The sequence below is a fragment of the Mauremys mutica genome, chromosome 11 (genome assembly GCF_020497125.1).
Source record: "Mauremys mutica isolate MM-2020 ecotype Southern chromosome 11, ASM2049712v1, whole genome shotgun sequence".
NCBI classification, from domain to species: Eukaryota; Metazoa; Chordata; order Testudines; family Geoemydidae; genus Mauremys; species Mauremys mutica.
Window position 1 is genome coordinate 81,000,412 of NC_059082.1, and position 15,170 is coordinate 81,015,581.

Here is a 15,170-nt window from a genome sequence, read left to right on the forward strand (position 1 = left end):
GTGAAAGAATGGACTTCCACCCGCTATTACCTCCTTTTATCCACCAGCTTTACTACTGCACAGTGGCCTGACTGGGAGAGATTTGGGGCTTCCTTGAACCAAACAGGGCTACCTGGGCATGTTGCAGAAAGTACAATTTGCCAAGTACTTCCCACACGTGTTTAATCAGTGAAATCGTGGAGAGAGAATAATAAGTATTGAGCCAAATCCCAAGAGGAGACTAAAATTATATCTCCGGTTGACAGAGACAGCTTGCTGGAGAAGATTCTCATTAACACAATGCCAGAGGCCAACACAGCGTCCACCTTTGCCTTCTCCCTTTTCCCTAGGTCTTAGCCCAGTAAATTAATTCTAGAGAAACATGAATTGCAGGCTCTGAACTGGTGTGTCTGGAAAATCACAAGACAGGAACTAAGGCTACTGAGACAGTGAAGGAACACCCATGTTCCTCCAGCGGCACATGTGTTAGTGCACCCAGGTGTTATTTTTGTCAATAGCCCAGAGGGGGGAGAAGCACAGAAAAACTAGAGAGAGATGCCTGAACCCTGCTCTGGTAGGGCCACCTGTGGAGCTGATAGAGTGCTTCTAACTTCAGGGCAAGCCTAACAAAAGCGCCACTGGAAGTCACACCACTGAACTGTCAGTTAGTTTAGCCCTGGAACTGTGTATCTAATTTGTGCTTGCCGCTATCACAACTGCAGAAGCAAATCAGGCAACAGCATTCCTAAATGGCCGCTGACTTTGTGCCACACCTGAAATCATAGTTTGCAGACACAAACTAAGAACAGTATTGTCCATCTACAGTGTCTGAAAATCTGCCTCATTTTCAATATCGCATTCAGTTGTGGTGGAAATGATCATGCTGTCACTAATGGAACATTATGGCTGCAGGTTGGGCCGATGGTTAAGCAGTCGCGGAAGATGGGCTCCTGCTCTATTTTGATGCAAATATCCTTATTAATTACAAAATATTATTAGGGAGAGAACACAGAAAATATATCCCATAAAGTAGAATCCTCTTTTAACAGAAAGTGCTTCAAAGTTCTCCACTGAAGTCTCAATGACTCCTTAACATGCAGACTGAACTTCTTGATTGTTGGATTTGCACCATGTTGCAAGAGCTGTCTTGTGGAGGACAATTGTCGCCAAAGTTTGTGTACCACAGAACCTTCAGCTGTGCCATCCTATTAAGCAGAAGTGCTTCTCGGTTTTTGTGCCACGGTGCAAAGGTGTTTTGATCAGAGCTCCCATGTGGATGATGAATAGAACCCCCCCCGAATCCATGCTGGGGATCTATATAGACTCAGAGGGAAGCACACCCTATATTGAATCACCAGCTTCCCGCAGGCATGCTGGCTTTTCCTACGGGACTTCTGCTGAAATATTCACCAGACTCTTCTACGCATGTGATATCTGAAAGGCCACAAGCAGCCAAGGTGGTTCAGCTGAAGATATTAGCAACATAGAACTGGCTTATGGGCAGAAAACATCTGGCCCATATCAGAACTGATAAGGACTTTCTGAAATGAGATTCAAATGGAAGGGAATCCAAATAGCACTGCACTGCACTTTATCCTTTTTATTAACAAAGCTGATAATTAGTATGTTAAAAGAATAGCAAGTACTGTTTAGCTTAGCTTTCCTGTACAGTAGATCCTGCTGAATCTATACATTTCCACAGGACATCCATCATAGCACTCATTCCCTAAGCCTCAGCTTCAGACCATGTTAACACACTGACCTCAGCCTTCATCTCAGTGGAAACATTGCCCTGAAATTTACAACGTCACTGATACGTTAATTAGATTTTTGTCTGCCCAGCAACTTTTGGCAGCCTCAGTTTTGTGATAAACTAGTCTGAGTAGCAAAACAAACAACCCCCACCCCAATTTAAATGCTTCAAAGCAACCATCAGAAGCATTTCCGTGAAAAGATGCAAACGGAGCACCTAGTGATTGTAAAAATCGTCAAGTGTATCTCCTGCAATTCTTCTATAAGTCCTCTATTTTATCCTTTTCTGACCCAGCTGGTTTGTTGATAGGCTTGCAACAATCCAAACTGAGTTAGCATACACATAGGAAATTTTTTTTGAAAAGTCATGCCCACCTTGCAGGGAATTTGGCAGAATGTGTGTTTGCCTTGATTAGGTTACAAAGCAATAAGAAAAGTACTTCTTAAACACCTGCTGCCCTTGTGTGGTACTCAATGGTTAGAGAGATGGGGGAGAAGGTTGGTGATACTCTACAAAAGCCACCCACTATCCCAATCTCTGCCCATAATCCCAGAGTAGCTAGAACTATCCAGGTGTTTCTATGACTTATCGCTACCATTAATGGAACTTATCACCTCAATTTTCCTTGAGACAGGGAACTATTAACCACCATTACATGGAGAACCGACTGGCTATTCCAAAATCACACCGGAAGTTTGTGTCAGGCCTGAGAATTGAATACAGAACTCCAGTGCTTTGACCACAAGAGCAGTTCTGCTAAAATGAGCAGTGGCTAAACTGTCAATAATCTTGATTCTCAACATTTAAATTGTAATCATTAGATTTCAGTGTTAACTGGGATGAAGGAGGCACTTCGCACCAGTGAGGACCCAGACCTGCCAATAGTGGGAGGGCAGAGTGAGGGCAGTGGCTTCAGTAGATGTTACTGAGCATGCTCTGTCAGTCTCAGCATGCTCAGTACAAACCAAGCAACAAATCTGTGGCGGGTATATGACCCTGCCTGGCCCTCCCATGTGTCGCCTCTGCTTCACATCTCTTTCACCCACTGAAGGACACAGGCAGATGTGATTGCATTGGTTCATATCTCTCTGTAACCATAAGAACCTAATTACCCACCCACCCCCAAATGAAACAAGTGAAAGCTTTTGTTATACAGAAAGTGACAAAGCTACCAGAATACTAGGGACTACTCCCTGACCAAGGTGGGAAGCAACAAGCGGCAACTTTATACAGCAGGGTTCCTGCCGGCACCATCAGAAGTACAGTCAGCAACACCAGCAGGAGCTAATGTTGCTAAGAACAGGGTTAAACCTCCATGCTGAAGCACTCCCTCCCCACAGGGAGACAGCACAGGCATTGGCTGGGGTGGACAATGAAGAGTACTGGTGTCACAGGACTGCAGCTTCTATTCCCGTGAGGCAGATCTTCAGCTGCTGTGAACTGTTCAGCCGATGTACATTGTCATCTCTCCATTGGCTTCGATGGAGCTACAACAGTCTACACCAGCTAAGGAGCTGTCCCCATGGAGCTTGGTACAGTTGGGAGCCATAGTCTCCTCTTCTGTGTGGTGCCCCCAAACCACCCTCCATCAGCCATGAGAGGGCAGGATGCATTATCCTAGAAACCCTGCGGAGCTAAACACCACAGGAAGTACCACCCCGGAAGGCCAGACTGACAGTTTCCCTCATGGCCCTTGATTGGTCCAGGTACCCTATTTAAGCCTGGGACAACAAGGTGGACTCCCACTCTGACTCCTGGTTCCTGATCCCAGATCTGATCCCTGGCCCTGATGCCTGGTTCCTGACTCCCAGCTCTAATTTTTAGTCCTGTTCCTGGCCTCTGACCACCACTTCTCTGATCATTTGACTTAACTGCTCAACCCTTGGTTGTGACAAGTTCATGGATTTTGCCATTGGGTGGGTACATTGAAGGCCCATTTTTAAGAGCTTTTAGGATATTAATTTCGCATCTCTGTTGTCCAGAGGTTATAGATAAATTCTCACTTTGAACAAGGAGTCAGCTTTTGTCCTCCTCGGCAAATGAACATATTTAATTAATTGGCTTCCATTTTTCATGCATTCTAATTTATCCATCCTGCTGGCTTTAAATCTTTGACTGAAGGCCCCAGTCACGGAAAGGCAGAACCTGTGTGCTCTGCAAGCAAAGTAGCCTTTGCATGGAGCCAGGGTTGTACATAACACAGAGTTCAGCATTGAAATGTTACCCCCCCCCAATAAATCCATGGAATTGTAAAACAAATTAGACAGGACAAGCTGCTGCACTTTCTGTCTTGTCTAGAAAATAGTTCAACTTTACTGGTTTGTCTCTCTCTTGTTTGGGATCTTGTGGATATTTTGGTCAAGGAGAATGTAATTTAATTTCTCCAAGGTAAAAGGTCATTTAGCTTAACTTGGGAGAACATCAGAAACATGTGGCGGGTCTTCTTGGGTTGCATTACACATCCCTTCTGCTTTGTCACCGCAAGCCTGAATCAAAGCCCATTCAAGTCATGGGAAAGACTCTCTATCAGGCCTTCAGCAATGGCAACCTGTATTTGTCTTCTTCTTAGAAGGATGTGGTTCTTGCACTGTTTTGTCTATTGTTTCTCACTGGCAAAGCAGAGTGGGAATCTGCTAGGTAGTTCCCCCCAGTCATGTCTGATTGCTACCTGTTAATAGGTAGTGTGTCAGTGCTGTTGTCTTAGGGTATGTCTACACTACAATGTAAGCCGAGGGTTAGTAGAACTCGAGTCCTCAGACCCTGGGTTCATTAACCTAGCATCATTTGGAGCTTTAGCATCTGGAACTATTTGTAACCCCACGCTAGGAACTGTTGAAACCTGGATCCTAACCTGGGGCTTCAGCATTATGTGGGCCTGAGTCCAACCACCCGTATCCCAGACTTCCTGGCACCCTCCCAAAACGTGGCCACTCTAGCCCTTTGCTTGTGGTGCAGGGTGGGAAAACTTGACTGTCCACCAAACTTGACTGTCCAGAGGACAAAGAAAGTCAGCCCATGGGATTGCAGAATACTTTTGGCAGCCTTCCAGAGCCTGAGTTCAGGGGGGCTGCATCTACATTGCAAAGCAATAGGGGTTGAACCCTGCATCCTGGCTTAACTCAGGCTCAGACCTTCCACCCCTATGGGATCTTGGATCTGAACCCTGGGTTAGTGCTATTCATGTATAGATGGACAGGGGGGTTAGGTTTGAGCCTGATTTCAAACATTGCAGTGTAGACATACCCTTAAGGACCAAATCCTCTCCTGTGTACCAAGCTGAAGTTATAGGACTAGGTGGGTATGTTCTGCAGGGAAGTGAATCCTCTGCCCAGCCTATAAAGCCATCCCATGGTCTCTACTGCACACTCAGGTCTGCAGTGGCCTTTGTGCCTGTCCCAATATCTTCACGGCCCCTCGTATGTCCAGGGTGTTGGTCAGTGGCTCTGGATGGCTCCACCAGCCATTTCCCCCATGCTGGACATCTTGAGGATACGGGAACTAGTGCCGGTGTATCTCCTGGAGCTGGAATTTACACCTGCAGTTGAAAGTGTAGACTTAGGCCCTCAGGGCTTAGTTTCAATGAGCCTCTAAGACACCTGCCTGGGTACATGCAAACAGTAACATTTGAGACATGTCGACGATTACATGTGCAAACGGCTGCACCCACAATACTTCAGCAGATGCATTTTTGGACGCCTGTAGAAAATTCTCTTAGGGATTCAATAAAAGAACCAGATAAGTTCATGGAGGATCGGTCCATCAATGGCGATTAGCCAGGATGGGCAGTGAAGACATCCCTAGCCTCCGTTTGCCGAAAGCTGGGAATGGGCGACAGGGGATGGATCACTCAATGACTGCCTGTTCTGGGGCACCTGCCATTGGACTGTTGGAAAACAGGATGCTGGACTAGATGGACCTTTGGTCTAACTCAGTATGGCCGTTCTTACGTTCTTACGCGTAAAAGAAGGAATTCACCCAGATTTCGGTAGTACTTCATTCTAGCCTAGAAGCAAGCAGAGTGATCCAGGAAGACATATGAAAAATAGCCCTTTCACTGATTATTCAAGCCCAGATTATCACACCCTTGTTCATGTTGAGTAGCAGTTGAACAGTCCTTTTAATTTCAGTGGAACTTCTCACGACACAAAGTTTTGTTCCCCAGGAGTAAAGGTGGCAGAATCTGGCCCTTGGCGCTTGCCGAGTTGAAGTCAGAAACAGATATAAAAGGGCTACTAAGTGGTTTTGAGCCTAACCCAGAGGTCTTTACTGAATGGACCCCGCTAACTCAGTAATCAACACACTCCCTGTGCTGCTGGCCCTCCTCGCCGTGTCCTGACATCCTACTTGTTGTAGTGAGAGCAGGGAGGAGATGCTGTAATGAGGGGTTAATAGGAATCTGCCTTGCCTCTTGCTCTTGGCCTCAGCATTTATGTCTGAACCATTTGCAATGCAGCCTGTGTAGTAGGCTCCCCTCCCCGAACAGATGATCCAAGGAGAGAAGCAGATTAGGATTCAGAGCCAGCGTCAAGGCAAACAAGTGGAAATGGCACCGTGTTTTCTTGGCTTATGCACTTCCTCTGCCTTCAGAGTAAATCTGGATTTATTTATTTTTTACTATGGTTCCATTGATTTGCAGCTGTCCGCCTTGTGTACATATGGAGCTTGATCTTGCATTACAAATCAATGGGAATTTAGCCTTATTAGCGGCTACCCAGGAAAGTTCATTTCAAAGTGAGGCACATTGATAAGGTCCAAAGATGCACTAGATGTTACATAAATTATACTGAAAATAGAATTTAAACTATTTAAACTGGAGATTGTTATAATAATTAAGGTTAGCAGCTGGGCCCTAGTGGAATTTAAATCCATAAAGACATTTAATCCCAGGTATAGTGCCGTTGACTTCCAGGAGTTACCCTGGGGGTGAACCTGGACCAAGATATTGTACCAAATTCATAGCAGCAGGACCCCCACCACTTTTCCCCAGCCTTGCGATCTGTGTCAGCCACAAAGATGGGGAGGGTGAAGCAGGAGGGAGCTTAGGAGCTATTATTCTGGTTCTACAACAATCCTCCTACTAAGAAGAGACCTGTCTGTGGCTGGTTACGCTGGCCAGGGCCTCGGCTCTGGAAAAGCATTGTTAAGCTGTCCTAAGGCTACTGAGGAGCTGCCCAATAATGGGTGGGGTGAGGGTTAATTTATTAATGGGCCTGTTCCAAAGTTCATGGTGGATTCCTGGGAGCCTCTGCTGACTCCAGTGGATTTAGGGACTGGCCAGAAGTGCTTGATAAGCCTGGGCTGGAAGAAAGATGCTATAGAATCCAACAGCATTTTTGTCATTAATGCTATTTATTCACGCTGGCAAGCACAGTGGAAAGGATTTAACCAGACAGAAGAAAGCTTTGGGGACAGATTTAACCCTGGTGTAAGCAGGCTGGCTTCACTGGAGTTGAATTCAACATCGCCCCTTCCTCCCCATCCATCCCGGAAGCATCAGATCTCCTAAAAACAGCGAAGTCGGCCTGCCAGACATCTGCTCTGAATCGTCTTTCACTGCCACTGCTGCTCCATTCCACTGAAATCCATTGCTTACCAGAGGAAGTCTGTGGTATTTGGTGTGCACGAGATGGGATCTGCTGGACCTACCTTCACAGCCAAGCCATAATAATTGGTAGTGACCTGTGTCATAGTTAGTCACAAGATGTTCATGTCAGGAAACTCAAAGGGATTCCATGTTAGGCGCATCCGACCAGATCACAAGGAAAAGTTGATCACGAATTGGCATTTACACCAGATTAGTCCTTTGGTATCTCGTTTTCCAGTTGATCTTAGTGGGATCCTGCTTGTTAACAGAGAGGCGGCTGTTAACATGAAGCCAGATATTAATTTCTACTGACACTGTTGCAGAAAATAGAGCTATTTAAGTACTTGGTCCTAGTTGGGAGAGCGCAGTGGCCATCTGGAAGATGGAAAATGTGCCCTCTTGCAAAACATAAAGCCTGGGGTATCCTTAAGGGCTTGTCTACATGTCATGGTAAGCCAGGGTGGGAATCGACACTACACCAGTGTGCCGTACAGACACATCCCATGTGGACACTTGTCCAAGGCACTGAAAATGCTCCCGGAGTGCGGCTTGCTGTACTGTTACTTGAAAGGGGAGTATGCCAAACCAGGACTTTCAGTGTGCTGCCGCAGCATCCACATGGGACATTACGGCTTGGCCCACTGTAGATTCACACCCTGCCTTGGTACACGGTAACTTGCCCTGTAGACAAGTCCTGAGATGGACAAATGAATGACTTCCCTGAAGAATGCAAGGTCGGTTATCCAATTAGTCTTTTACAAAGATATACAGACAATGGCTTGTGGGTGGGTGGGAAGCCTAGGGTCATGTGCTCTTTCTGTGAGTACGGAAGGGTGCTCCAGAGGCTCAGAGGCTGACCTGGGAGACCTGACCCAGGTTAAATTCCCTGCTTCACCACAGACTTGGCCCTGTCAACACTGGTTCTCCACTTGTGAGGTAACTACCTTCTCTTCATGTGTCAGTATATAATGCCTGCATCTGTCATTTTCACTCCATGCATCTGAAGAAGCGAGGTTTTTTACCCACAAAAGCTTATGCCCAAATAAATCTGTTAGTCTTTAAGGTGCCACCAGACTCCTTGTTGTTTTTACAGACTTCCTGTGTAACCTTGAGCAAGTCACTTAGCCTCTGTGTGCCTGAGATCCCCGTCTGTACAAAGGCCATAATAGCACTGCCTTGCCCCTCAGAGGTATTGTGAGGAAAACAGAATATATCCTAAATCAGTGGTCCCCAGACTTTTTGCCTCTCCTCCCCCGCTTGCCTCTGTCCACATCCTGGAGTCAAGCCGGGGAGTGCGTCCGCAGCTCCGGCAAGGGGGACACGGACAGGAGGCTGGGGCCACAGCTGAGGGCTAGGCCAGGAGCAGAGCCTCAGCCCCAGGCGCAGGGCCGGCAGCCGGAGGTGGGAGCAGGGCCTGTAGCGAGGCCCTGGGCGCAGGGCCAGCAGCTGGGGCCAGGTCCAGGAGCAGAGCTGGGTGGCACTCCCTACCCGGCCACCGTGGGCTCCAGCTTCGCCCCAGTGCATGTTCCACCATTGGGGGATTTCTGTCCTAAATACAGTTTGTGATGTGCTCAGATACTAAGGTGATGGGGGGAGGGGGGAGAGAGGGTGATCATATTACCTAAGATAGATAGATTCTATCCTCAGACATGGGTGCATTGCACTACGGAGAGAGATTCACATACGAATCCAAGGACAGTTTGGTTGATAGCAGTTAGAGCAGGAAACGATCCATTAGCGCATTGAGCCTGTGCAGGAATGCTTCCTTACACCTTATTTGCTAATGCCTGGTCTCGCTTATTTTTAAATGACTCAAGTGATGAGGCTCCCACCATTCCTCTTGGGTAGCTATTTCTCGGGTAATAGAGCTCAGCAGTAGAAAGCTTTTCAGCTCATTAGGAAGCCGAGATGGGTGAGCCTCGGCAATCACATTTTCCCTGGGAGATAAAAATGGATGAGTGAGACTCATGTAAGAATATTAAGACAGTGTCATTTCTGGATCAGGTGGCTCAAATGTTAGACCATCCTGGAAGGTTGGGCCAAATCTTGGGGCCTGCTCCTTTGCTTTGCTTCACTCTGGTGGCACAAAGTAGCCATAGAGCCAGCAGACCTCACCCCTAGCCAGTTACCAAGGAGTCCCCCTTCAGAGGGCAGTTACCAAGGAGTCCCCCTTCAGAGGGCATAACATAGAGTGCCTTGGGACTAGAGGCAGCTGGGAGTAACTTAGAGCAGCCTTCGGGCTCCTGGACAGCCCATGAATCAGGGGAGAGGAAAGGTGACTTGAAACCACCTATGTTCCAATCTTCTGGTCTTGCATGGAGATTGGCTTGGCTGGAACAAGAGAATCTAATCCTTGATCTAATGCAGGGGTCTCAAACATGCGGCCCTCGGAGCTCTTCCCTGCGGCCCGCGGAGCTCCCCCAGTTACTTCCTGTCGCCGCCAAACTCCCCTCACCCCCGCCCCCCTCCCCGAGTTATTTTCTGTGCCTAAGCTCCCCGCGCGCTGCTCCCCAATGTTTGGGGCCGGGTCTCTCCCCTGGCCCCACCTACCGCCCCCACGCGCCTCCCCCCAGTGTCTACCAGCCCCCACTTGCTGCCCCCTCACCGCCGGTAGCCTGCCCGGGAGCTCACGCTGACTCCAATCCTCCTCCGCTATGCCGGCTTCCGGCATCACCTGCTGCCGCAGGGTCCTAGCGCCCCCCTGCACTAGGGCCAGGGCAGGCTGCCCTTCCCCTAGTCCTGAGACTCTCCAATGCCCCGAGCCTCTCCAATGCCTCAAACCCCGCACCCTCAGCCCCCCAGCCCTCACCCCTGCACCCCCTCCTATCCCCAAACTCCGTCCCAAAGCCTGCACCCCCACCCCCTGCCGCAGCCTGGAGCCTGCACCGAGCACAGAGCCTGCACTCCAGACCCCCTCCCCCACCCAAACTCCCTCCCAGAGCCTTAGGCAGTAAATCTAAGTGCGTGTTTTGTCCTTTGAGTGAGGTGCATTACTGAGTGTATATATTTATTAAAACTGCTTGGAAATGACTTCGTCAAAAAAAAGAACACTCATGGAAGAAAAGAGAGTTTTCCAAGACAAATGGGAGAATTTATATTTATATTTTTTCACAGAGGTAAAAGATAAAATTCAATGCCTTATTTGTCAGCAAACGATTGCTGTTCCCAAGGAGTATAACGTGCGTCGGCACTATGACACGATGCACCGTGAAAAATATGATGCATTCACCGGAAAAATCCGAGAGGAAAAAGTTCAGCAACTTAAAGCAGCATTTGCCAAGCAAAGAAATTTATTTTCAGGGATTAACAAGTCTAGCGAAGATTCAGTAAGAGCAAGTTTTGTGATAAGCGAAATGATAGCTAAATCATCGCGACCTTTTACAGAAGGCTTATTCATAAAATAATGTCTTATGAAGGCCAGTGAAATTTTATGTCCTGATAGGAAGAAAGTTTTTGAAGGCATAAGCTTGTCTGCAAATACAGTTGCCTGCAGGATAACGGATTTAGCTGATAATGTGCAAAAACAATTGATTCAAATGGCAAAAGACTTTGAAGTATTTTCAATTGCTCTTGATGAGAGTACAGATGTATCAGATACCGCACAGTGTGCAGTGTTCATTAGAGGTGTGGACTGCAATTTGAATATAACTGAAGAATTGCTAGACTTAATGCCACTGAAGGGTATCACAACGGGACGTGACATATTTCAAGGATTGGAAGAGTGCATTGAAAAAGCTGTTGGTGGCGCTTAGCACTTTCCAGGAGGGAGGGGGGAGGAGCGGGGAGCCGCGCGCTTAGGGGAGGAGGTGGAGAAGAGACAGGGCAGGGGCGGGGCCTCATGGAAGGGGTGGATTGGGGGTGGGGCCAGGGGCAGCAAGGGGGCGTGTCAGTGATGCGGCCCTCGGGCCAATGCACTAGTCCTCATGCGGCCCTCGGGGTCATTTGAGTTTGAGACCCCTGATCTAATGTGTGTACTTACACCTGGTGCAAGCCATTGTAGCAGCATTGAAATCAATGGAGCTATGCCAGTGTACACCAGCTGAGGTTCTGGCCTTTCCACCATATAGTGTCTTTCATCAGAAGATTTCCAAGCTTTCATGAAGCTAAGAAAGTATGCAACCGGAGAAACCAAGGCACACCGAGATTAACTGACTTGCCTAACACCACATGGAGAATCAGTGGCAGAGCTGTGACTAGACTTCTTGCGCCTAGTCTCCTTCTCTAAGTCCTGAACCGCCCTTCAATTCACCCGCCATTCCAACCTCTCCGCTTCATTCGTGTTTTAGTCACCTCAAAAATGCACATACCTAATGTTTCCTCTCCAGATCATGAACCACTAAGGACTATAATTTTCTTTCTTTTTCCCTCCATTTGTAAAGGGCGGGTCACCTCCCACCAAAACACTCACAGTGCGCAGAAATATTGGACTGAGCTCATATTATTGTCTCTTATTAAGGCAAAGTGTTTTGTGGATTATTCTGAGAGGAAAGCACATTGCAGATGTTAATTTCTCTCTCTGTCTTTTGTCTGGCATTAATGCACTTCTCTTTATCTCATTGTCCTGCTCAATCAGTGTCCCAGCGGGTTAATAAGTGAATCATTAGAGCTTCTATCATTAAGAGCAGAAGAGTTACACAGGGTCTTTGGAACTAAATGGGTTATTTAATGGGGTGGGGGAAGCAACACAGAGGAAGGATGGTGCAGTGATATGGGGCACTAGCCTAGACTTCAGGAGACCCAGGTGCTCTCCCTTGCTCCACTACAGGCTTCCTGTGTGACCTCGGGTGACTTTCTGTGCCTCAGTTTCCCAGCTGTACAATGATGATTATAACATGGCCCTACCTCATAGGGGTGTTGTAAGGAAAAATACATTAAGCTTTGTGAGGTGCTCACATACTCTGGTGGAATGGGGGCACTATAAATACCTAGGATAGATAGGAAGAAACTTGCACCCATAACCTGAAAGCAGATTGGCACATGTGGGCTCTTGCATCCATATGTTTAGAGGACAATCTAGCCTATAGTATGTAGAGTGAGTGCCATTCAAATGTTTTCATTTGGTGTCTGAAAAACATGAGTGTGTGCGGCAGTATAGGGAATTCCTGCCTGGCTGGATACTGAATACAGGGAATCCCAGGGCTGGGTAGTGAATATAGAGAATTGTCACAATCCCATGGTAATGCATATTGCTCTCAGATGGTAAGCACCAACATTTGGTGACCCCTGCTGTTAGAAATCAGCTTCAGAGGCAACATTTTATTTCACCAAAGTGCTGATAGACCATCACACACTATAATTTATTTCCCATTATTCTTGATTGCTGACTACAGCAGACCCAGATTCAAAACTCAGCTGCTGCTCAATGCCTCTCTGTTACTAATGCTTTGTGTTTGCCTTTCAGCCAGGACCCTTAAAGTGTTTTCCAAAGGTAGGTCTATTATTATGACCACTTCACAGGTCAACAATCTAAGATACAGGGGTGTTAAGGCACAGGTGGGCTTAGAACCTGTTTCCCGTTCCTCTGACTGTTGTCTGGTAGCCTTTGCTTACAATAGCCCTGGTGCATACTTATATTGACATTTAGAGAACCGCTTATGCCTTGCACTTAATTAGCCAGGAAAATGCGGATCCACTGATGGCAGCAAATCCATCTTACTATTGTAGGATTGATGTAAACTGACTTGATCCAACCTGACTATAGAATTCTTTAATTCACCTTTTTCTCTCATTCAGCAGCTGATCTTGGTGACACCTGCCCTCCCACTTGATGATAAAAGGGTTAAAATCATCCCCTTTCTGCAGTATCAAGTTCCTCCAGGTGAGGATGATTGAGATAACCCAGCAATAAAGGAATCTGCTAGGAGCAATTACCATGGTGAGGATATAAGGGCAGAGGGATGGCCCCTGTTTGTTTGGGGGGGGTGTATTGGGATGGTATGCTATGCTTGGTGGTGATTGTGGAGACTAAGAGCTGGCCCATAATCAACTGGGGCAGGGAGCTTGAGTAGTTCAGGTTTATTTGTCTGCAAGAGCTATTTGCTTTTGTGGATTGATGATAAAAGCTCAGCTGGGTATTTAAATATCAGGGCTGCTTATGTGTTGTAACTGGGGCTGCTGACACTGACCGTGCATTGCAGTCAAGGCCAGTGATTAAAAATTAAAAAGCAAATAGTAACTAAGTCCCTACTGGCAGCAGAAGTGACTGCTATGTGAGGGGAGAGCAGCCCTTGGTTCTGCTTGAAGCTCCACTGATGCTTAGAGAATTCCATATTCTGGCTGGACCAGGAATTTATATTGGCCCAACAGAACTAAGTTGAATTTGCTGCCATTTGTGATTTGGTTTGTGAGTTTCTCTATCCTCAGGCTTCTTATGCTTATCCACAAATGAGCCCCTTGGAATATGGAGATGTGAGATTTCCTATCAGGAGAAGTCCATGAATTAGCATCACTAATGTGATTTGCACAGTCATTACTAAACAGACCTGATGCTGCTTGAATGCTGTCAGCTGTAGGGGTCTGTAGTAAAGTTGGCCCTGCAAGTTAAATGAGAATAGGTCTGAGCTGACCTGCTCCAGTGCTCCCTGAGTAAGACCTTGTTCCACACCATGAGGGCAGGTGATTTAAATGACTGCCAGAGGGTTCTATTAGTGGTTTGACTCATGGTTTTAACAGGGAAATGTTTAATGTTCATTTGTGGTGCTGCATCTCAACACCAAAGAAGTTCTGATCATGGGGCTTCCCATGGCCAATGACATCTGAAAGGATTCCCCTGATCCTTTTACACCTTATTGCCCCACACTCCAGAACAGAGCTATGATCAGCTCATTCTGGAATCTGCTCTCCCACCATGGCAATGAAAGTGCAACAGCATACTATACCATGGAAGAATTATCTTCCTGACCCTTACTGATGACTAGCTGTTACCCTGAAGCTTGAGGGTTGGTGGGGGGTTATTATTTTATTATTAGTCTGGCTAGTGCCACTGCTCTTTCAATTATATCATCCTGTGCGTGAATGAGGACAATTTCTTTAATTAGAAAAAAAAGGGCAAGAGGAACATATGAACAAGGACAACAATATACAGTTTATAGCAGCTCTGATCTAGTGGATTAGGCACAGAGCTGGGATTCCCTGGATCTTTTTACATTCTGCATTCAGGAGACTTAGATTCCACCCCAATTGTATGACAGGCTTGTTTTGTGTTCAAGTTTGAGTCCCTTAATATCACTCTGCCTCATCTACCCCACTTGTAAAATGGTGATAAAACTGCTAGACAGTGTAAGTCATTCCTAAGAGAATTTCCTGCTAATTAAACCTAGTGAATCCAAACCAGGCTGAAGGGACTGCCCTCAGATTTTTCTCAGGGCAAGTCTAGGCTTAAACCACTGCATTGGGGAAGCTGCATCGATGCAGCTGCACTGCTGTAGCACTTCAATGAAGATGCTTTGTTCTCCCATCAGTGTAGTTAATCCACTTCCCCCAGAGGTAGTAGTTATGTCAATGGGAAAAGATCTTCTGACGACATAGTGCAGTCTACATGGGGGGTTAGTTCTATATAACAAAGTCAGTCAGGGCTGAGTGATGTTTTTAGACCAAGACAGGTCTGTAGTGTAGACCGGACCTCAGGACCTGCTTTATATTCTTTGTCTTATAGATCTTCTACCTAAGCACTGCTATTAGCCCTGCCACTGTAGCATCTGAGCACCTACCCAACATTAATTAATTAATCTGCACAGCACCCCTGTGAACTGGAGAAATAGTGTTACCCTTACTGTACAGAGGCACAGAGGGATTAAACTACTTGCCAAAGGTCAGATGGGGAATTGGACCCAGATCATCCATATTCCAGCCCCG